Source organism: Salarias fasciatus (genome assembly GCF_902148845.1).
Source record: "Salarias fasciatus chromosome 7 unlocalized genomic scaffold, fSalaFa1.1 super_scaffold_4, whole genome shotgun sequence".
NCBI lineage: Eukaryota > Metazoa > Chordata > Actinopteri > Blenniiformes > Blenniidae > Salarias > Salarias fasciatus.
The window spans coordinates 27,945,643-27,965,134 of NW_021941229.1; the positions used below are offsets into that span (position 1 = coordinate 27,945,643).

The window sequence follows — 19,492 nt, forward strand, 5'->3', positions numbered from 1 at the left end:
TGTGAAAAAAAACAAATTTGGTAAAAGTTAAAGTACTCATTGAAATAATTACTCAAGTAAAAAGTAAAAAGTACAGGCTATGAAATGTACTTTCAGAGTAAAAGTACTCAGTTTTTCTGTTTTCCCAGTCTTGTCTGTAAAACCAGCTGTGACCTCTGACCCTCATCATCCAGCGGCTCGTCTGAAGCTCCTGACCTGTCAGGACCTGATCCGAGCAAATAAACAAAAAGACAAGTGAATGAAGATGAGAGTTAAGATTCCACCAGAGTGATCTTTATTGTTGAATTTCTTCTGTGATCCATGACTTTGTTGTAACTTCTGCAGAACAGCTTTCCTTCATCCTCGTGTCGCTGTTTAAGTTTGGCTCTTTCAGCTGCGGTGATATTCACGGGGGGGGGGGGGGGGGGGGGGGGGGGGGGCAGTGGCCTGTCGGTCCCGTTCGTCCGGCTCGTCCTCCGGCGTGGCGTGGTCAGGTGGTCAGGTGGTCAGGTGGTCAGGTGGTCAGGTGGTCAGGTGGTCAGGTGGTCAGGTGGTCAGGTGGTCAGGTGGTCAGGTGGTCAGGTGGTCAGGTGGTCAGGCTTCACCGCTGCCTGGCTGCTGTCCTGCTCTCTGTGTCGACACGTTGCTGCCTGGTGTTGAATAATTATCCAGTATTCTTCATATTATGTTTATCTAGTGTTCTTTATATTATGTGATTCAGTCTTATTCATATTATGCATGTTTCTGTTTAAGTAGTGTGTTTGTGTAAAACAGGTGTGAAAAAAGATGTATTATGAGTCACACAAAGCCCGAGTATTAGTTTGCCTCTCTTTGTTTTTTCTGCACGCCTTTTCCCTTTTTTCTTACTGGCATCCTCCGGGCAGCCTGCCAGTCTGTTCTTCTTTTTTCAGAGGCAGAGGCCACCTGGTCTGGGCTCCTTTTTCCTTTTCTCACAAGTCAAGCAATGAAGAACGATATGAAATGTTAGGAAGCACTTGGCTCTGGTGTGAGATGTATGGAGAAGCTGAAAGTCCTGACAGAGAGGACTGGGGGGGTCCAGGACTGGACACCTTGGTGGAGGAAGGAGAGAGGGAACTGACAGGTTTGCCAAGAGGTGTACATTCACTACGGAGTGATATCAGGAGGAGTGTTTAGCATGTGTACCGTCCCCGCTGAGTGTCAAACAGCCACAGGTGTCCTTCAGTATAAAAGGGCGAGGCTGAGCTCGGTCTTTCTCCAGCTTCAGACGGCCGGGCTGGCTGCCGCCAGCTCCCACAAATAAAGGTTCTCGACTTGTCTGACTCCGACTCCGTGTCTGATTTTTAACCAAGAGTGAATATAATTGAAGATTTTATGATTTTTCTGGAAAATATGTTTGTGGGTTTTTTTGCATCGCAACTGGCCGAGGATAGTTTTTAAATAAAAATCCACGACACGAGCTGAGCTCCATAGTCTCACATTAACAAAGCTCCCATTCAAGGTTCTGAAGCCAGGTGGCGTGCTGTGGAGAAAGATTACTGTCATGAAGTATGGGTAATCAGATTACTATCATGAAGTATGGGTAATCAGATTACTATCATGGAGTATGGGTAATCAGACTGGGATTTACTGGGATTCTACTGGAGAAGCCGTAAACCGCCGGAGTCTCCTGACCCCCTGCTGACAGCTGAGCTTCAGACGGTCGACTGAAGCTTTGAAGCTTCAGCGTCTCGTTTCAGGACCGGGACTCTGACGGTTCTGACGGAACGTTTGATCACTTTTAGTTTCCTGGTTTCTGTTGCAGTAAATCCTGTTTGATGATCTGTCTCCAGCCGCAGAGCGACCAGCTGATCTGGACCAGCTGATCTGGACCAGCTGATCTGGACCAGCTGATCTGGACCAGCTGATCTGGACCAGCTGATCTGGACCAGCTGATCATGTGACATGAAGACAGTTCCTGCAGAGCTCGGGTCGGTCCTGTCGGTCCAGCAGCCCTGACGGTCCTCAGCTCCTCGTCAGTCACACCCAGAGTCGGCGTTCTCTTCCTGGTTCCACAGAATCCCCCGGAGGTTCTCTGACAGCTCCTGTTTCGACACATTCCACACCTGAGCGGCTGCTGGTCCTGTCAGCACTTCCTCGCAGCGGTTCCAGGGAATCTGGTCCCTGGAGACTGAGACCAGTGTCAGCTGGTTCTTCTGGTTCTTCTGGATCCGGTTCCTGCAGAGTTCACACTTTCACGTTCAGCCTCCTGCCTGTCAGGACCGTCTTCATTCCAGTTCAGGGACCAGGAGCGAGGGGGGGTCTGGTTCAGGGACCAGGGTCCAGAGGGGGTCTGGTTCAGGGACCAGGGTCCAGAGGGGGGGTCTGCTTCAGGGACCAGGGGCCAGAGAGGGTCTGGTTCAGGGACCAGGAGCGAGGGGGGGTCTGGTTCAGGGACAAGAAGTGAGGGGGCCTCTGGTTCAGGGACCAGAGGCCAGAGGGGGTCTGGTTCAGGGACCGGGGGTTTCAGGGGCAGTGGAGTACATTCTGTACTCAGTAAAAGTACAAGTACTTGTGAAAAAAAACAAATTTGGTAAAAGTTAAAGTACTCATTGAAATAATTACTCAAGTAAAAAGTAAAAAGTACAGGCTATGAAATGTACTTTCAGAGTAAAAGTACTCAGTATTTCTGTTTTCCCAGTCTTGTCTGTAAAACCAGCTGTGACCTCTGACCCTCATCATCCAGAGGCTCGTCTGAAGCTCCTGACCTGTCAGGACCTGATCCGAGCAAAGAAACAAAAAGACAAGTGAATGAAGATGAGAGTTAAGATTCCACCAGAGTGATCTTTATTGTTGAATTTCTTCTGTGATCCATGACTTTGTTGTAACTTCTGCAGAACAGCTTTCCTTCATCCTCGTGTCGCTGTTTAAGTTTTGCTCTTTCAGCTGCGGTGATATTCACGGGGGGGGGGGGGGGCGGTGGCCTGTCGGTCCGTTCGTCCGGCTCGTCCTCCGGCGTGGCGTGGTCAGGTGGTCAGGTGGTCAGGTGGTCAGGTGGTCAGGTGGTCAGGTGGTCAGGTGGTCAGGTGGTCAGGTGGTCAGGCTTCACCGCTGCCTGGCTGCTGTCCTGCTCTCTGTGTCGACACGTCGCCGCCTCGCTGGGCTCCACAGTCTCACATTAACAAAGCTCCCATTCAAGGTTCTGAAGCCAGGTGGCGTGCGGTGGAGAAAATGTTGTTTCTTTATTATTCAATCAATCAAAAAGGTTTTGCAAACAAAAGAGAGCTGAGACCAAGAAACATAAAGTTGCAATTAAAACATAAAAGTTCAATCCAACAGAATCGAGCTGAGAAGTGAATAATTTCAGACCAAAACCTCCACATTTTTTTACATCAAAACAGAAAGATACGGAGCCCCTAAAGGGATATGCAAAAAATTAAATAAAAAAAAAAAATCCAGGTGCTCACCTGAAATGCTTCAGGTGAGCACCTGGAAGTTTCTGGTGCGCCTGAAAGGCTTCCCTCCTTCCTGATGCTCCATCCAGGCTCAGTGTCTGAGGCCACAGAGCTGCTCCAGCCTCCCGGCTCACCCCTCCCTCACCTTCAGAATGGCAGAGGAAGACTTGTTATCCTTTCTGAGGCCCAAATTTACCGGAAAGTGTAACTAATCAACGAGGAGACGACAAGGTGAACATGAAATATGCTGGGCTACAAAGTGGTTTTGCTGTAGCTTCTCCATGTTTCAGACGTTTCTGTGGCTTACCCGTCTTTTCACAGAGCGTCAGCGTCATTCGTGGTCTGACTGACGGAGAATTAGGACAGTTTATCACAAGACATGGGGCCCGGCTTGCACTAAAGGCGTTTTGTCGTCAGAGAGCTGCAACAAATGAAAGCCGAGCGGGAACAGAGACAGTGAAGTCTGTCCTCTTGGGGAACAGAAGGCTCAGGCTGGAGGACCGGGGAGACTCTGCTACCACCGGCAGAACGCGGTGCTGGCAGGACAGTCGCAGTCAGAGTCAGCCGGCGGGTTGAGATGGGATGGCTCAGCTTTGAGAGACGCACTTATCACCAAATCAGAAGAAGAAATGGAGGCGGAACGACAGGCAAAGATCTGTTCTTCCTCATGGACAATCATCCACGGGTCCGGTGGAAGAATTCCAGTTTGACATTGGTGATTACAGTCATAATGCTGTAGTGAAGTAACAGTGTCCCGGCTGTATGAACAGAGTGAATTGAGAAGCTGTGGGTCTAATGCTGCCAGGCAAAGGGCTCAGCGCTCATGTCTGACGAGTCATCCGACTCAGAGCCAGAAACGGAACCTTTCTGATTCCCTTTTAATTTTTATTTTGACAGATTTCTGACCAGTTAAACAACCTGTCAATCAGAGCCATCATTTCAGATTACTTTTTCAAAGGGGTGCAAATTATCCAGTAATTCGTTAATCAATATTTGTTTCATCCTCTCAATCAATGATCGATCGATCGAAGCACCAGTTTCTCTGAGAAGCTGAATTTGCCTCTGAATCAACAGGTTCCTTTCTACAAAAAAGCTTTGTCTGTCTTATGAAAGAGGAAACGAAAATCCTATTCCTCAATAAAAGATTTGTTCTGAACAGCAGGAACAACACATTCACAAATGGAACAACGAAACAACAAGGCTGCTTTAATGTGACTTGAAACATGAAAATAAATAAGTGACTGTCTGTTAGAAGCAAATTACGGGTTTGCAGTTAATTGCAATTAATTTATTTTATTTGAGTAATTTCTTATTGACAATTAAGCGAAACTCAATTAACTGCATCCCTACTTTTTAATCAGAACATTTAAAAAACCAATACATACACACTAAAACATGTGGAGTTATTCTGGTAACCCAATTTATGTGCAGCTAGTGTTGAGTTAAAATTTTGTGTTATTTCTATAAAGAGTAGCCCATTTTCTGGCTTGTAGGGACATTATTTTAACCCAATTTCTATTTATTCCAACTGTTTTGGAACTTGAAAAAGTAAATATAGGTTGCAAATAGGGACATATAAAACTGAAATAAAGTAATACTCATACAAATATTTTCAATAAAAAGCCTGTATATTTAGAGCCGTTCTTTACCTTGTCAGCTGCAACTCTTTGAAACAAACTAAGTGAAAAACTATACAGAGCTACACCAGTGCTTTGCTCACCCAGAGTCTCACATCACTGCTCCCAGAGCTCCAAATGGTGCAAATGTAACATCAGAGGTAAGAACAAAAAGAAAAAGCCTTGAAACGTCCCTCGCATCACTGTAGCTGGAAATGGCTCGGATGTAGCAGTGTTGTGTTTCCAGTGATGTGCAGTGCTCAGCAGTGACACCAGCCATGTGTCAGGAGTCCAGGAACAAGTGGAGTTCCTCAGCTTCAACATCAGCCCAGCTGTGCTTCCTCCTCATCCCTTTGCTCTTTGCTGCATGCAGTCAACAGTTTCCCTCTGGGACCAATGGAGTATTTGTGATTCTGAGACGGCCCGCCGAGCGGAGACACATGTCTGGCTCCATCAGCGAGGGGCGAGCGAGAATAAGACGTGGCGAGAGGGATCCAACAGGAAAGGGGCATGAAAAGGTGGAGGAAAAAGGAGGGATCTGGGAGGGAGAGCGCAGAAAGGCCTCCACGGTGACCTGAGCTGCATCAGGCACTGAGGAGGAGCTGCAGTTTCTGGTAGCTTCTTTAGAAAGTATCAGATTGAACTTGAGTTTCTCTCGTCTCCCTTTGACCTGTTTTATTATTGTGGCGTTGCGGGGGTCGCTGGGGGCGCCAGAGGGCCGCTGCCCTGCAGGCTGTGTTCCGCCGCAAAGGAGCCTGGGAAATGGGACTGAGTTTTGGGCTGTTTGGGGCCAGTTTGTTGTGGGGGTGTTTGTTTATTGGTGTTCTGTGCTGTTGCCATGTTTTCCTTTAGTTTTATTTCATTTATGTGAGCAGCGTGGGCCAGGGGGCCTTTGGGGGAGGGGCCTGGCCTGCGCGCCTGTGGGGAGGGCGCTGGTGTGTACTGGGTTAATTTTATCACAATAAACTCGTGTGCTTGTGAAACTAAAGAGCAGACTCGGTCATCCTTTGCTGTGTCTGCCGCTCGTTGAAAATAAAAATAATTCTGATAAGTAGTTGGGAAGGAGTGGGATGAACCAGCAGTAAAATATATTTATTATTATAATTATTTTGACCGAACTACTGGGAGCACTAAACTGCACAACCCAATAGTTGGGTGAGGAAGAACCCAACATTTGGGTTGCAACAAAAGAACCCAACCTGTCGGGTTAAAATAACCCAGAAAGGGGTTCGTCCTTTTCTGAAGCAGCAGTCGGGGTAAAATTGGGTTATTCTCTCACCCAACTGTTGTTAGTGTGTACAAGGAAAAACAGAAAAGCAACAAATCTGGAGCCACAATAACATCAGCATCTTTGCAAGCTAATCGATTGTTGATAATGTGTTGATGCATTTGCTTCTCATTAATAGATCAATCAATCATTATTCACATCTGATTTGTTTTCCTTCCTCCTTTCTTAACTCGCAGCACTCAACACTGAATGAATCGCCTGCATCTTCAGGCGCCTTCCTGCAGCGCCACACCCCTGAAAAACTGCTCCTCTCTGTGAAGTCGAGGCGGATAAATATAGCTGAGGATGTTCTCAGTGTCTTTATGGAACCAAAGGTACTGAATGCTCATTTCAACATGGAATTCACCAATGAGATCACTGTGGACAGTGGCGGGGGCAGAGAGAGGCAAATTCTGCATTCTGGGAAGAATGTTTGGAACAGTGTGAGGAGGAGGATGAGAGAGGATGAGAGAGGATGAGAGAGGATGAGAGAGGATGAGAGAGGATGAGAGAGGACCCAGACTGCAGACGATTCAGAGAAGGAAGGGGAAGCTCTTGGAAGAGCGTGGTTAAAAGGACACAAAATCCCACCAGTCAGACGATCACCTGCTTTAGTCCCGCCTGTGAGGGACTCACTTCAGCGGACGAAGGTCTGTTGGTTTGTCAACTGCAAGACTTCTTTCAGAGAGCGAGCGACACTTGAGAAAGCAGTGCAGGGCGAGCGACGCAGATGAAGCTGCTGAGGAGGACTTGAGATTTTTTCAAGAATGGGCTCACACACCCTGCCCTCTCAAGACAACCTGCGGGCAGCCATTTTGAAAATGGCCCACAAAGCAAGAGAGGGTCTGGTTCAGGGACCAGGGGGGCCAGAGAGGGTCTGGTTCAGGGACCAGGGGGGCCAGACAGAGGGTCTGGTTCAGGGACCAGGGGGGCCAGAGAGAGGGTCTGGTTCAGGGACCAGGGGGGCCAGACAGAGGGTCTGGTTCAGGGACCAGGGGGGCTGTGTGATGATGGATGATGGAGACTGACAGGTTAGAGGTGGAGGATGGACCTGGAGCTTCATGTTTGACGTTCTGTTTGAACCGAGTAGCTTAGCTACTAGCGTGCAGCGCTAGCGGCGGTCTGGTCATGCTAGGAGAAGCGGTGCAACCGGCACAAAAACACTGAGCAAATGTTCGCAGCGCAGCACAGAGTGATCAAACTGAGCCTGTAGTTGTTTTATTTCAGCAACCCAACTGTTGGTTTAAAGGTGCTTTAAGGAGTTTGCACGTTTTATGCAAAACAGCGGCCCCTGCAGGCCTTGGGTGTAACTGCAGCTTACTGAAACACTCGTGCCTGTGGCTTGCGTCCATGTACGTGCACGGAAGAGGGGAACTCCTTCCTCGCTCTTTTAGCAGCGCTCGAGTAACCTGTAAGTTTCTCCTGCCTGGTGGGTCTGTGTGGAGCTGCAGCGCTAGAAGCCGGTCTGTTCTTACTGTCTGGAAGCTCCATCCTCAGCACTGCTCAGTTGTTGCTGCTGAGCGTCTGGCGGAGTCATGGCGGACAAAACGAAACCTAAGGATATCAGGCCAGCAGGAGGCGCATTACGTCACATCGTCTCAAATTCTCTCCAAAACAATTCTGGAGCCGGACCGGCACTGTGACTTTCAAGTGACAGTTTAGCGCTGTTAGCGGTGCTTACAATGAAAATGTCAGGGCACATTGGACACATTATTGAATGTATGTAACATATTTCTGGTGGAAAATAAGTATTTTTAAAGTTGAAAAACTCCTTAATGCACCTTTAAGGAAACCAACCCAACTTGTTGGGTCAAACTAACCCAGCATGTGTTCTGTCCAATATTTAACCAGTGTTGGGTTAAAAAATAATCTTTATCGGGTTGTTTTTTAGTGTGTTGTTCCACAGAATCCCCCTGAGGTTCTCTGACTCGCCCTCACAGCTCCTGTTTCAACACGTTCCACACCTGAGAAGTTCCTGCTAATCAGCAGAACGTCAGCGGTTCCAGGGAATCTGATCACTGGAGACTGAGACGAGTGTCAGCTGGTTCTCCTGGTTCTTCTGGCCCGGTTCCAGCAGAGTTCACAATTTCAGGTTCAGCTCCTGCCTGTCAGGACCGTCTTCAGACCTGGACCCGGGACGGCGGTGATCCCAGACCGAAGGACAGAATCATAGAAGTCTGACAGAGTGGTCAGCACAGTCGAAGCACCACACATTCTGACTGTGTTCCTCCTGCTGTAGGAGACTTTGTCCAGTGTTTCTTGTCTTGTCCTGCAGGACAGATGGACGTCTTGTCCTGCAGGACAGATGGACGTCTTGTCCTGCAGGACAGATGGACGTCTTGTCCTGCAGGGCAGATGGACGTCTTTCCAGCCACGCTTGTGGGCGTCTCACCCCGGAGGAGCAGGACGACGCGGTGCAAAGTGCTGCTGTGGCGTTTTCTCGTCCCTCCACGGCAGGAAATGTGGAAAAACATTTAAAAACCTGAAGCTGTGACTGAGGAGGGAAGAGATCCAGACTGACGAGTCCCTGAAGTTCAACGCCAACGACGAGGACGTGACGGCAAACGACACCAACTGTTCCTCTGATGCCACATGCACCTCCTTACCTTCACAGGAGACATGAAACAGAAGCAGTTTTTGCTTTATTAACAGAGTAATCACAGAAAGTACATGTTGACCTGCTTCATGGACACTGATCGTGTTCAGGTTCTGATCCATTCACTGCAAAAAGTTCTACGTAGAAATATGCTGGATTTTCTTTACTTTCAGCTATGAGTTTTCATCTGGTTCTTTAGTTTGTTTAATGACAGATTTAACAGATGTTTTTCTGATACACATTACATTGTGGCTCACCGTGCACGTTGTCCCCAGAGAACAGCTTCAAAACGCTGCTACATGTCCTTCAACTGAGCATTTTATGGTGCGTGTGTGTGTGTGGGTGTGTGTGTGTGGGTGTGTGTGTGTGTTCCATTGCTAAAACCTTTGACAGAGTGGTCAATACAGTGTTTCAAATTAACTGGCTTCCTTGCTAACTGGTGACTGACTTCCTGTAGCCCTTCCTGCTGCTGCTGCTCGTAGCCATCAGTGTTGAAATCAGACTCATTAAAGGTCCGACAGCTTTTTGTCTGGTTTTTAACATCTATCAGCAACAAGGGACGTGAAAGAAACCCCGTCTCCAGTTAATAGGGAAACCAGTTCTTCCAAAACACCGGCTCCTCTCCGGGTTCTGGACACTCCTCCTCCGCTAGCTAGCTGCTGCGTTCAGGTGACTGGAGCTGCTGCGGAAAACTGAAACTCGGTCGTTCACATGAAGGCAGCGGAGACAGCTGGACTCAGGAGACACTCAGGAGACACTCAGGAGACACGTGAAGGAAGCGTGGACAATTTGAGCAAAGGAACGGCTCTCAGACAGCTGTGAACCGGCTCTCGTTGTTCACTTAAAAGAGCCGTTCAAACGAACGGCTCGTTCATTGAACATCACAGCACTAATGGAGACGGGTCACTGGGATCTGAACCCTATTGGATCCAGGTCCAGCCAGCGGGTGAGACCGGACCAGTCAGTTAACAGAATCAAAAAATCCACACTGCTCTTCACAGAGGCAAGAAGACCAAAAAGCTCTGGACATTTTCTAATCATGACAACATATAAAATCCACCAAAATGAACTCTCACACACAATCCAAACTCCTATAATCCCTGTGGAGCTTAGATACTCATTTATCATAAATTACAACACGCTCCTCAGGTACTTTGTTTTTCCAAAAAGTGTGCAGGTCATTTTTCTGCCAACTGAGAGTCAAAGTTAAGTTAGACCACGGAAGAAGATTCTTACTCTGGACTTGGGAAAACAGCGTGACAGAGGCCCCTCCCTGATGGAGTCCAGTCCCCTGGTGCTCTGAGCTGTTGGGGTTCTCTGGTCTGTGTTCCTCGGTTCGGATCGTCTGGTCTCCATGTCTGCGGTGCTGTTGTTCCGTGTGTTCTCCGGGTCTCTACCCTCAGCGGCAGGTCGGCGCCTTCTGGGATTCCGTGGCGGACTCCGCCTTTGGGTGGATCGTTGGTTTTCTTCAGAAACAATAAAAAGGCTAACCTGGCAGAACGAGCAATGCAGCTAGAACAGAGCTAACAGCTAACAGTACAGCTAGAACAGAGCTAACAGCTAACAGTACAGCTAGAACACAGCTAACAGCTAACAGTACAGCTACAACATAGCACAAAAGCTAAGCGTAGGTTCACACTTGCACGGCTTTTTGCCACAATGTTGTCGTGGCAAGGCGTGCCAATCTGGAGTCACAAACTGGCAGCCTCCCACACTGTTGACGAAAAGTGCATGAATTGTTCACGAATGCGCACGAATACGCGCCCGTCAGTGTCATGAACTGGCATGACGCATTCACGCATAGTTTACGTGCTTCCCGCATTGGCACGACGTGGTTGCGCAATTCGACGTGGGTAGTTTGTGAACTATTCGTTGCAGTGTGTGGCAGTGCGTGCCATGCCACGACTGGCACGCATCCTCCCGCACTGTCCGGACACGTTCACGACGAGTTCACGAACAGTTGGCGCATAGTTCACGGCCCGGTCGCGATGTTTTGTCGTGACCAAAATTTTGAACATGTCAAAATTCTCGTCCCAACATAGCACGCAGTCACGATGGGTTTACGCACACGTCACGCCACTTTACGAGTGGTTTGCGACTCGATTCATGCCAATGCGTGCCACAGAATCACGCAAGTGTAAACCTGGCTTAACAAAACCACTAGCACATAGCTAACAGCTGACGATGCAGCTAGAACATAGAAGAACAACTAACAACAATTCAGCTAGAACACAGCAGAACAGCTAACAACACAGCTAGAACAGAGCTAACAGCTAACAGTACAGCTAGAGCATAGCTAACAGTACAGCTAGCAGTTAGCAGAGCCAGAGGACAATGTGGCCCAGAAGTTTCACTCTATCTGATCTTCATCAGTTCCTTCTTCATCAGGAAGAAGTGATCTAGAACCCTGTCGCTCTGATCAGCTGAGCGGATCGTGGCGTCTGTTCAGTTCTGTCTCTCTTCCTGCGTGGAACGACCTGGATCACATCCTGGATCAGATCCTGGATCATCTTCACCAGAGTTCACTCTGTTTCTCCTCCAGGTCTTTAGTCTGGTTCTCCTCCCGATGTAAACATGTGGTGTACATTTCCTCCAAGTCGTTCTTCATGGGTTCAATGATCTCCTTCACCAGTTTCTCCACGTCTCCACAAGTCATCTCTGCTAATGTTCTGGAGTTCCTGATGAAGATCTGCTGCTTCTCCTCCTGCTGCTGCTGCTCTCTGACATGTTCCTCCCTGTCCAGAGATTATCCTGCTCCTGCTGCTTCTCCTTCTCCTCTTCTTAATCTTGAAGCTGATGCTCTTTCTTTTCTTCTTCCTAATTCTGCCAATGCTGCTTCTGCTGCTGTTGCTCCGCCTGCTCCTCCTCCTAATCCTGCTACTGCTGCTACTATTACTTCTACTGCTGCTACCATTACCTCTAGTACTGCTCCTACTGAAGAATGTCTATTGCTGCTGCTTCTCCTGCTGCTGCTCCAACTACCACTGCTGCCCCTAAAACTCCTGCTGCTGCTCCTGCTGCTCTGCTGCTGCTGCTACATCTGATACTGCTACTGCTCCTAATGGTCCTGTTACTGCTGCTCCCGCTGCTTCTCCTAGCGCTCCTGCTACTGTTCCTATGACTCCTCCCAGAGCTCCTGCTGCTACTCCTACTGCAGCTGCAGCTGCTGCTGCTGCGGCAGCAACCAGAGGAAGCCCCGCCAGTCCTCCGATGACGATCTCCAACACGATGCACACGGCAGCTGGGACTCCGCTGGTTGATAACGCCTCCATGGGTGTTCTCTTTTTCAAGGCTTCCAGTTGTTGGGAAAACCTCTGAGCATGATCCATGTTCCTCTTTTGTTCTGGTTCAATCTTTAGGAACTGGGAGGTGAACGTGGCTCTCTGGAAGACCTCTATCAGGTCCGGCGGTGTGGGTGGAGATCCTCTGCTCCGCCCTCTGACTGGTTCTGAATCTATCTGACGAAGTTTCCTCTGGAGGTCGATGAGAAGTTCAACTGCTTCAGGACTCACTGTGAACACAAACAGAACTATTTCAAAAGGATCTCTCATCTCATCTCATCTCTTCTCATCTCATTGACTCCGTCATTGTCTGCTTCAAAGACCACCATGATGGGGGGGGGGGGTCATCGTTCTTGCCCTGCTTGATTCTGGGTCTGAAATCAGCTCAATGTGTTCCGCGACTTCCGCAGAGGTCCAGAGAACCCTGCTCTCTCTCAGGGAACCACTTCAAGAGGAAGCCTGCAGTGTTAGCATCAGCAGCTACACTCAGGACTCTTCACCCGTCACCCAGCGGGTCTGGGTGGACATCGTCTTCCAGAAGACACCATTGGTTCATCCCATCTCCGTCACCACACTGAACACAGAGGCAATTCTCATTGTTCAAGACCTCCCAGACCAGCTGGCTCTGCTGATTGGTTGACATCTTGGGCACCTATGGGCCCAAATCAGTAGTCTGACTCAACCCGGTCCAGAGATGGACCAGGCCGCTTCCGACAGCAGAGTCATTGTCATGGAGTCTCCGGGTCTGGTACTGATGCTCATGCTGCTCCCAGAATTCAGCTTGCAGACATCCCTGACCACACCTCCGGACCGTCACCAGCCGCCATGAGCTGGGAACCAGAACTGCTCTCACGATCACCTGTCCTTCCACTGCTCATCAAAATCTGAGACACTCTTGGTTCTCTGGTCTGAGAAAGCTGCCATCAACGAGGACCTGCTGACAGCTTTGTGCTAGCACGATGCACCTCCCAATCAGGTGCAACGCAGTCACCGCCTACTGTCAGCAGGCTCCGCCCAGAGCTTCATTAAGGCCATCGGTGTTTGCGTTCTGTCCAAGCACATCGGACAGAAAGAAACCGTTGCGCCGTATGAGCATCATTCATGGTCTATGTCCCCCCTGTCTCACCAGGGCGGATCTCCTTTTCAGGCTTGGGACCCAACGGGACACTGTGAACCAAGTTCTGTGGTCACTAGCGTGCACTGACCCGCAGCCGTTAACAGCAGAGCCAGAACAGACGGCGTCCGGCCAAACCAGCCTGCAGGTGCGTCATGTGACCAGCGAAACGCCGCTTGGCTCTCGGAGGAGGCAGACATTTTTACTATTGCTCTCTACTTTACTTCTCCCTTCCTTTCACTGAAAGATGGACAGTTTGATTGGGGTTGAGGACGATTTGAGACGCAAGTTGGATTCCATCACGAGAGGGCTAAACTCAGCTGCTGTCTGAGAAGTTGAGAACCGAGCAGAGGAAGGTCAGACGGCTCCTTCCAGCAAAACAAGAGACCTACTGATTGCATTCTGGAGTCCTTTGGAATTCCAAACAACCCTCAACTCTTTGCCCTTTCAAGATAAGGCACCCCAACTGGCTGCCTGGGTGTCTCTCCACCGCATCAAATTCCTTGTATGGGCAACTGTACTTGGCCAATAAATATGATTCTGATTCTGATTCTGAAACAGACGTCACTACCCCTGCATGACCAGCAGGGGGCCCCATTCGCCTAACGCTCCTTAAGGGGCAGAAATCGCCTGACCCGCAGGCCTTTTGACAGATGAGGTCTGGGACCCTCCTCGTGCACCGGCAGGGATTCCAGCACAGGCGGAGACCCCGGTGGGGCAACCCTCTGAGTTGGCTGTGCCATCTGAGCAGCCGGAAGCTCGTCCAGTCAGGGCCCGCCAGAGGCCCGTACACCTCCAGGACTACATCACGGACTTTTGACCTTAGGTACAGAGCCCGTAACGTGGCAGAATAATCCACTGGGCTGTGGAGGCAAACCAGTGGTCCACCCGGTTTGTCTAGACAGGTTGTATCGCTTTATCGTGTCAGTTATTGCACTGGGTTGTTTTCTTTTTGTGTTTTTTGGGGGGGGGGGGGGGGGGGGGGAAATGTGGTGATGACATAAGGTATTTGTAGGCGCTGTTTGCACCCTGGGGATCATGGGAAATGTATGCCAGAATAAAGTCTCATTTATTGAAGTCACGCCGCTGTCTGGACCATCTTTGGGGATGCAATAGCTGCCGGCCGCTCAAGTTTGAGCGACAACCGCATCATTACATTGACTTTGTATGTAATTTCATCGCACAAAAAATTCGTGTAGCGTCTGGTGGAAACACCGGTGACATGCTGGTGTTCGCCCTGGCTGCTCAGCCAGGAGACACAGGTACACCCGGTGAATAGGACGAGCCTGTGCGGGAAGAGCATTACTCAGGTTTTGGGTCGGCGATCGAGCAACAGCTCGCAAAAGCAGGAGCTCTCACAACTCAGGAGCAGAGAACTGTGCACACCAGGAAGTAGTGAGGGGCTACAGGAACCAGGAAGTAGTGAGGGGCTACAGGAACCAGGAAGTAGTGAGGAGCTACAGGAACCAGGAAGTAGTGAGGGGCTACAGGAACCAGGATATAGTGAGGAGCTACAGGAACCAGGAAGTAGTGAAGAGCTACAGGAACCAGGAAGTAGTGAGGGGACTAGGGCCCTGTCCCAATACCCACACTACGCCCTCCGGTCCTCAGTGGAGTGTGCACTTAGTTGAAGTGCGCGTAAGGGTTCGAGTGCGTAGGTTACAAGGGTGCAAAAATTGAAGAATTGGGACGGTGATGGTTACGTCATTGCTTTGCGTCACTGCATCAGATCTGCGACACTAATCATGGCGGGAGTTGGCGTTGTCTTCGGAATTTTGCTTTTGAAAATGATTGCAAAAATGCACCAGCGCTATATAAAACCAATGCATTATTATTATTATTATTATTATTATTATTATTATTATTATTATTATTATTATTATCATTATTACCAGTTGATGATTTTACGGAGAAAGAAGAGCCAGAAACGAATGTGGTTCATTCGCCAGGCACTCGCCGCTGCGCCGGACTTTCGTCAACCGGTAATTTTAATCTATTGTCTTTTGTTTCATTTTAGCTGATGTGAAGCATCCCCTTGAAAACGAGATGGTGAATCTCAAGGGGGCTTACCTCCATACACAAAATAAATAAATGGCAAGTATAAATATAAATATACTAAACGTGTGCAAATTTCACTTTTGCTTTTACACTTTTATTTCAGTCATTCCACTCCACGTTATGGTTAATTCAGTATCCGTAAATACAAAACGGTGCATTTATCAGTGAAATAATGATTCACATTCGATGTATCTTTCTAAGTAACAGTGCTAACCCACAGGTACATCATAAAAAAAATCAAATATCGTAATACTTACACTTGAAAATACATTTTTTGGCGCCGGAGCGTCGCTGACCACCGCCATGTTTTTCTGTCTTGTCGGCCGTTAGGAACTGTGGGTAATCTCCTTCGGCTGAGTCCGCTCCGATGCGGGCTTCGCTGGAGTGTGGATCAAGGGCGCAAAGGGGGCGGGGCCAAAGAGCACTCTGGAGGATTGGGACACCCTACGCACTCACACCCCTCAGCGGGAACGCGCAATCGAGGGGCACAAGAGTGGGAGTGCGAGTATTGGGACAGGGCCTAGCTCTGCCCCCTGCATGTCTCAGTTTGAAAGAAAAAACTTGACCAGGACATTGTTGATTGAGAGACAGATTATTTTAAGGGGGTGTTTCTTCAGGAACAGGCAACAAATGCAAAAGTTTTTCATTATTTTTGGAGAAAGGTTTCTTACTAATCTAATTCCTGCTAATCTGTTGTCGTCGTTGGTACAGAGCTGGACAGCAGAGCGGTGGACCGCAACAAGCTCCTGTCCATCAGGGACAGTCCAGACCATCCGCTGCACAGCGCCACCTGCAGGCAGAGCAGCAGCTTCAGGGACAGACTGGGCAGGAGGCTCCTCCCCCTCGCTATGCGGCTCTTCAGCGCCTCTTTGTGGGGGGGCGGTTAAACATTAACCGAGCCTGGACCGACACACACCACGCACCTTAAAGGTGTAATACAGGATTTTTTTTTCGAAAAGACGAAGCCAAACGTCTGTTACTCACGTTTTGAAAAACGTGCTTGCGCCAGACCATCCGCCCGGCTCTGCTGCTTCTCCCAGGAAACGCCTATCAATGGCGGAGGCGTGCGAGCGTGACCCATCTTCTCCGGGCGTGCACGGCTCTGTTCACAGTTTCTGCGATCGGCCTCGCTCAGAAAGCTTGTTTTCTGAAACAGTTACAGTTTCATTATGTCAGACTCGCCATCGGTAAGCAGCTACTAGCTGAAAGCGAAGCTCACGGCTACAGAAACACTCTGAATGCGCAGAAGGGAGAAGCTTGTTGGGAGCGAGCAGCTCCTCAGAATGACTGACCAACAGACCCAACATTTATTTTGATGATCCACCCGGAACTCAAAGCAAATAGAAAATCTTGTATTACACCTTTAAGACACACACACACACACACACACACACACACACACACACACACACACACACACACACACACACACACACACACACACACACACACACACACACTTTATCACACACACTTACAGCTGCATGTCGGCTGTTCTGGTGTTACAAACTGCTTGCTGCACATCTGTATGGTTCACTCTGTCATGTGAACAGCTGCACACAGCTGACTTAGGCTGAATCCCATTTCACCCCTTAGCCCTTCCCCTTGGCCCTACCCCTCGTTTTGCGCGTTCACGTGGAGGGGTAGGAGTGTCCCAATTGTCATTATGACGGAGGGGTAGGGCCAAGAAAGAGGGCCAGTCACCCCTCCAAAAGGAGATTCTCGAGAGGCACACTCCAAACGGAGGGGTATCGGGCGATGGCGAGGGGCGCTTGTTCTTTCAGCCTAGGTCATGCCTGGCGGGCGGGGTGAATTCACTTCCGCATTGACGGGAGTGATCGTTTCCACACCCGCGCATTCCAGGCGCATTCCAAACACAACAGATAGACGATTATTTTCAATAAACTGGTTTCTTCAACACGGCCCGCCTGGAATGCGCGGGTGGGAAACGAGCGCCCCCGCCAATGCGGAAGTGAACTCCCCCACCCGCCACTGACGGTCCAGGCGAACAAAACAAGCGCCCCTCGCCACCGGCGCCACTGGATGACAGATTTCTCAGAAAGCCTTCCAAGATCGGCAAGATGGCGGCGTCCGCAACGAAAGACGTTCATAAATGTCAGTATTTTGTCAATTAATAAAGTTTTAAACTGTAAGAAAAACATTCTTCTTCGGCAGATAATTGTCGCATCTGCCTACGTCATCGGCAGCGGCGACTACTGATGACGTACGCGATTGTCGGAGGGGTGTCCCAATTCGGAGGGGTTGACTTTCTCCCCTACCCCTTAGCACTCCGTTTCATAGGCGGAGGGCCAAGGGGAAGGGCTAAGGGGTGAAATGGGATTCAGCCTAAGTCTGAACCTGAGTCTAAGTCTGAACCTGAGTCTAACTCTGAACCTGAGTCTAACTTTGAACCTGAGTCTAACTCTAATCCCAGCCTAACCCGGTCGGTCCTCTCTCTGTTAAAGGTTCCATCTGTTCTGCTGACTGAAGCTCCTCCTCCTCTCTGTCTGGCAGTGTTGGGCTAGTTACTGAAAAATAGTAACTAGTTACAGTTATTAGTTACTTCATGAAAAAGTAACTCAGTTAGTAACTCAGTTACTTAAACCAAAAAGTAATGCATTACTGAAAAAGTAACTTTCTAGTTACTTTTAAAGGTTGACTGATTGGACTGCCTGTCTCCCTGGTTCCAGTCTGGACTGATGTTACTTTACAGACTGTTGATGAAACCGAGCGTTTCAGCTCATCTGCTCCACATCACTGAATCTGACTGCTGATGGAATACTCTCCACTGAGCTCCAACACAAACACCAGAGGATTTTTTCAATGCCTATTTATTTTATTCAGCAACAGCCTGCAAAAAATAAAGTGGCTTAAAGCAAATATAGACTTTCTGATATAAACTATTATTGAGAATCAAGTTGGACAAATTTACGAGCTTTCACTCAGCACCTGAGAACTTCTGTTAAAGAGGACGAATGGAATATGAAATGCAGACTGATGCACAACACCACATGCATATCAATACAGAAACAGCCAATTATATCACAGGAAAACAAAAAAAATCCCCTTTGCAATATGTAAACAATGATATATGCAAAATCCAAATAAAGAAAGAAACAATGTGCAATGTGCTGTAGAAACGCACAATGAAGACAAATCTGCATGTTTCAGAATAAAAAGAAATTTGCCAAATATCACAGAAATAGTGACTGTTCGCCGTTGGCGTGCATGGCGCTCTGCAGTGGCGCGTACAGCTGCTGGACCCGCAGTCCGTCGGGCCGGACGGGTTTAATAAATGGATTAAATTAAATCATAGTCGAAGTAGTAGATTGTTTTATTTCTACTGAAAATCATGCCTTGTTAAAAAAAAAGGATGTTCCCCGGGAATGCGTGAAATAATGCGAATATCTCCACGACTGGAAACTCTGCTTCTCTGCCGTCTTGTTGCTCATCAGACCAGAGTGGTCGAGAGACACTGACCGGAGCGCGGACGCGGGAGAGAGAGCGCCCAATGTTTGTTCTCCGTTCTGTGAAACTTCGCTGGATGTTCCAGGAGCGGCCGCCACTGCATGAGAGCGCTGTACGAAACCTCACCAACAGGAACGGAGTAACGCAACGTCTGGTAACGGAAACGGAGTTACTGAATTAAAAAAAAGAACGCATTACGTTAGAAAAAGTAACGCCGTTACTAACAACGCGTTACTACCCAACACTGCTGTCTGGTTACTGAACTGTCCTGCTTTCACCTTTCTAAACGGTTGACATTTCACCAGGTGAATAAAACAAGCGTCTCACGTGGGCGCTGGTTGGTCTGGTTGGTCTGCAGAAGAGAACCTCCGACTCTCACTCAGGTGTTTTCCAACTGCAGGACTTTCACTTAGACTTCAGTATTTTTCATGACCTTTGACCCACAGCAAACCAGCAAACGAGATCATTAATGATTCCCTAAGAAACTTTATTTACCTTTAGTTGATCCAGGGTTCTTCTCTTCTTTAGTCCGCCGAGGGGAGAATATTCCTCCACTGTGAGAGAGAGAGTGTATGCCTGTGTGCGTTTGTGTGTGTGTGTGTGTGTGTGTGTGTGCGTGCGCAGCTTGTCTCTGAGCTTGGTTTCTCAGAAGTCACATGATCTCTAAGCCCCGCCCACAGCTCATGCCTTCCTGGTTCAT

General features: G+C 48.8%; 1 long non-coding RNA gene across 2 annotated transcripts; it reads right to left on the bottom strand.

Moving 5' to 3' along the window:
• Positions 1–7,759: 7,759 nt before the first annotated feature.
• LOC115382398 (uncharacterized) lies at positions 7,760–19,405 on the bottom strand. Of its 2 annotated transcripts, XR_003930554.1 has the most exons (4): positions 19,288–19,405; positions 16,309–16,471; positions 10,108–12,382; positions 7,760–8,881 (listed from the first exon to the last, which is right to left on the bottom strand). It is a non-coding gene; the product is annotated as an uncharacterized LOC115382398 (long non-coding RNA). The 2 variants fall into 2 exon arrangements; XR_003930555.1 differs by lacking the exon at positions 16,309–16,471.
• Between the last annotated feature and the right edge of the window lie 87 nt (positions 19,406–19,492).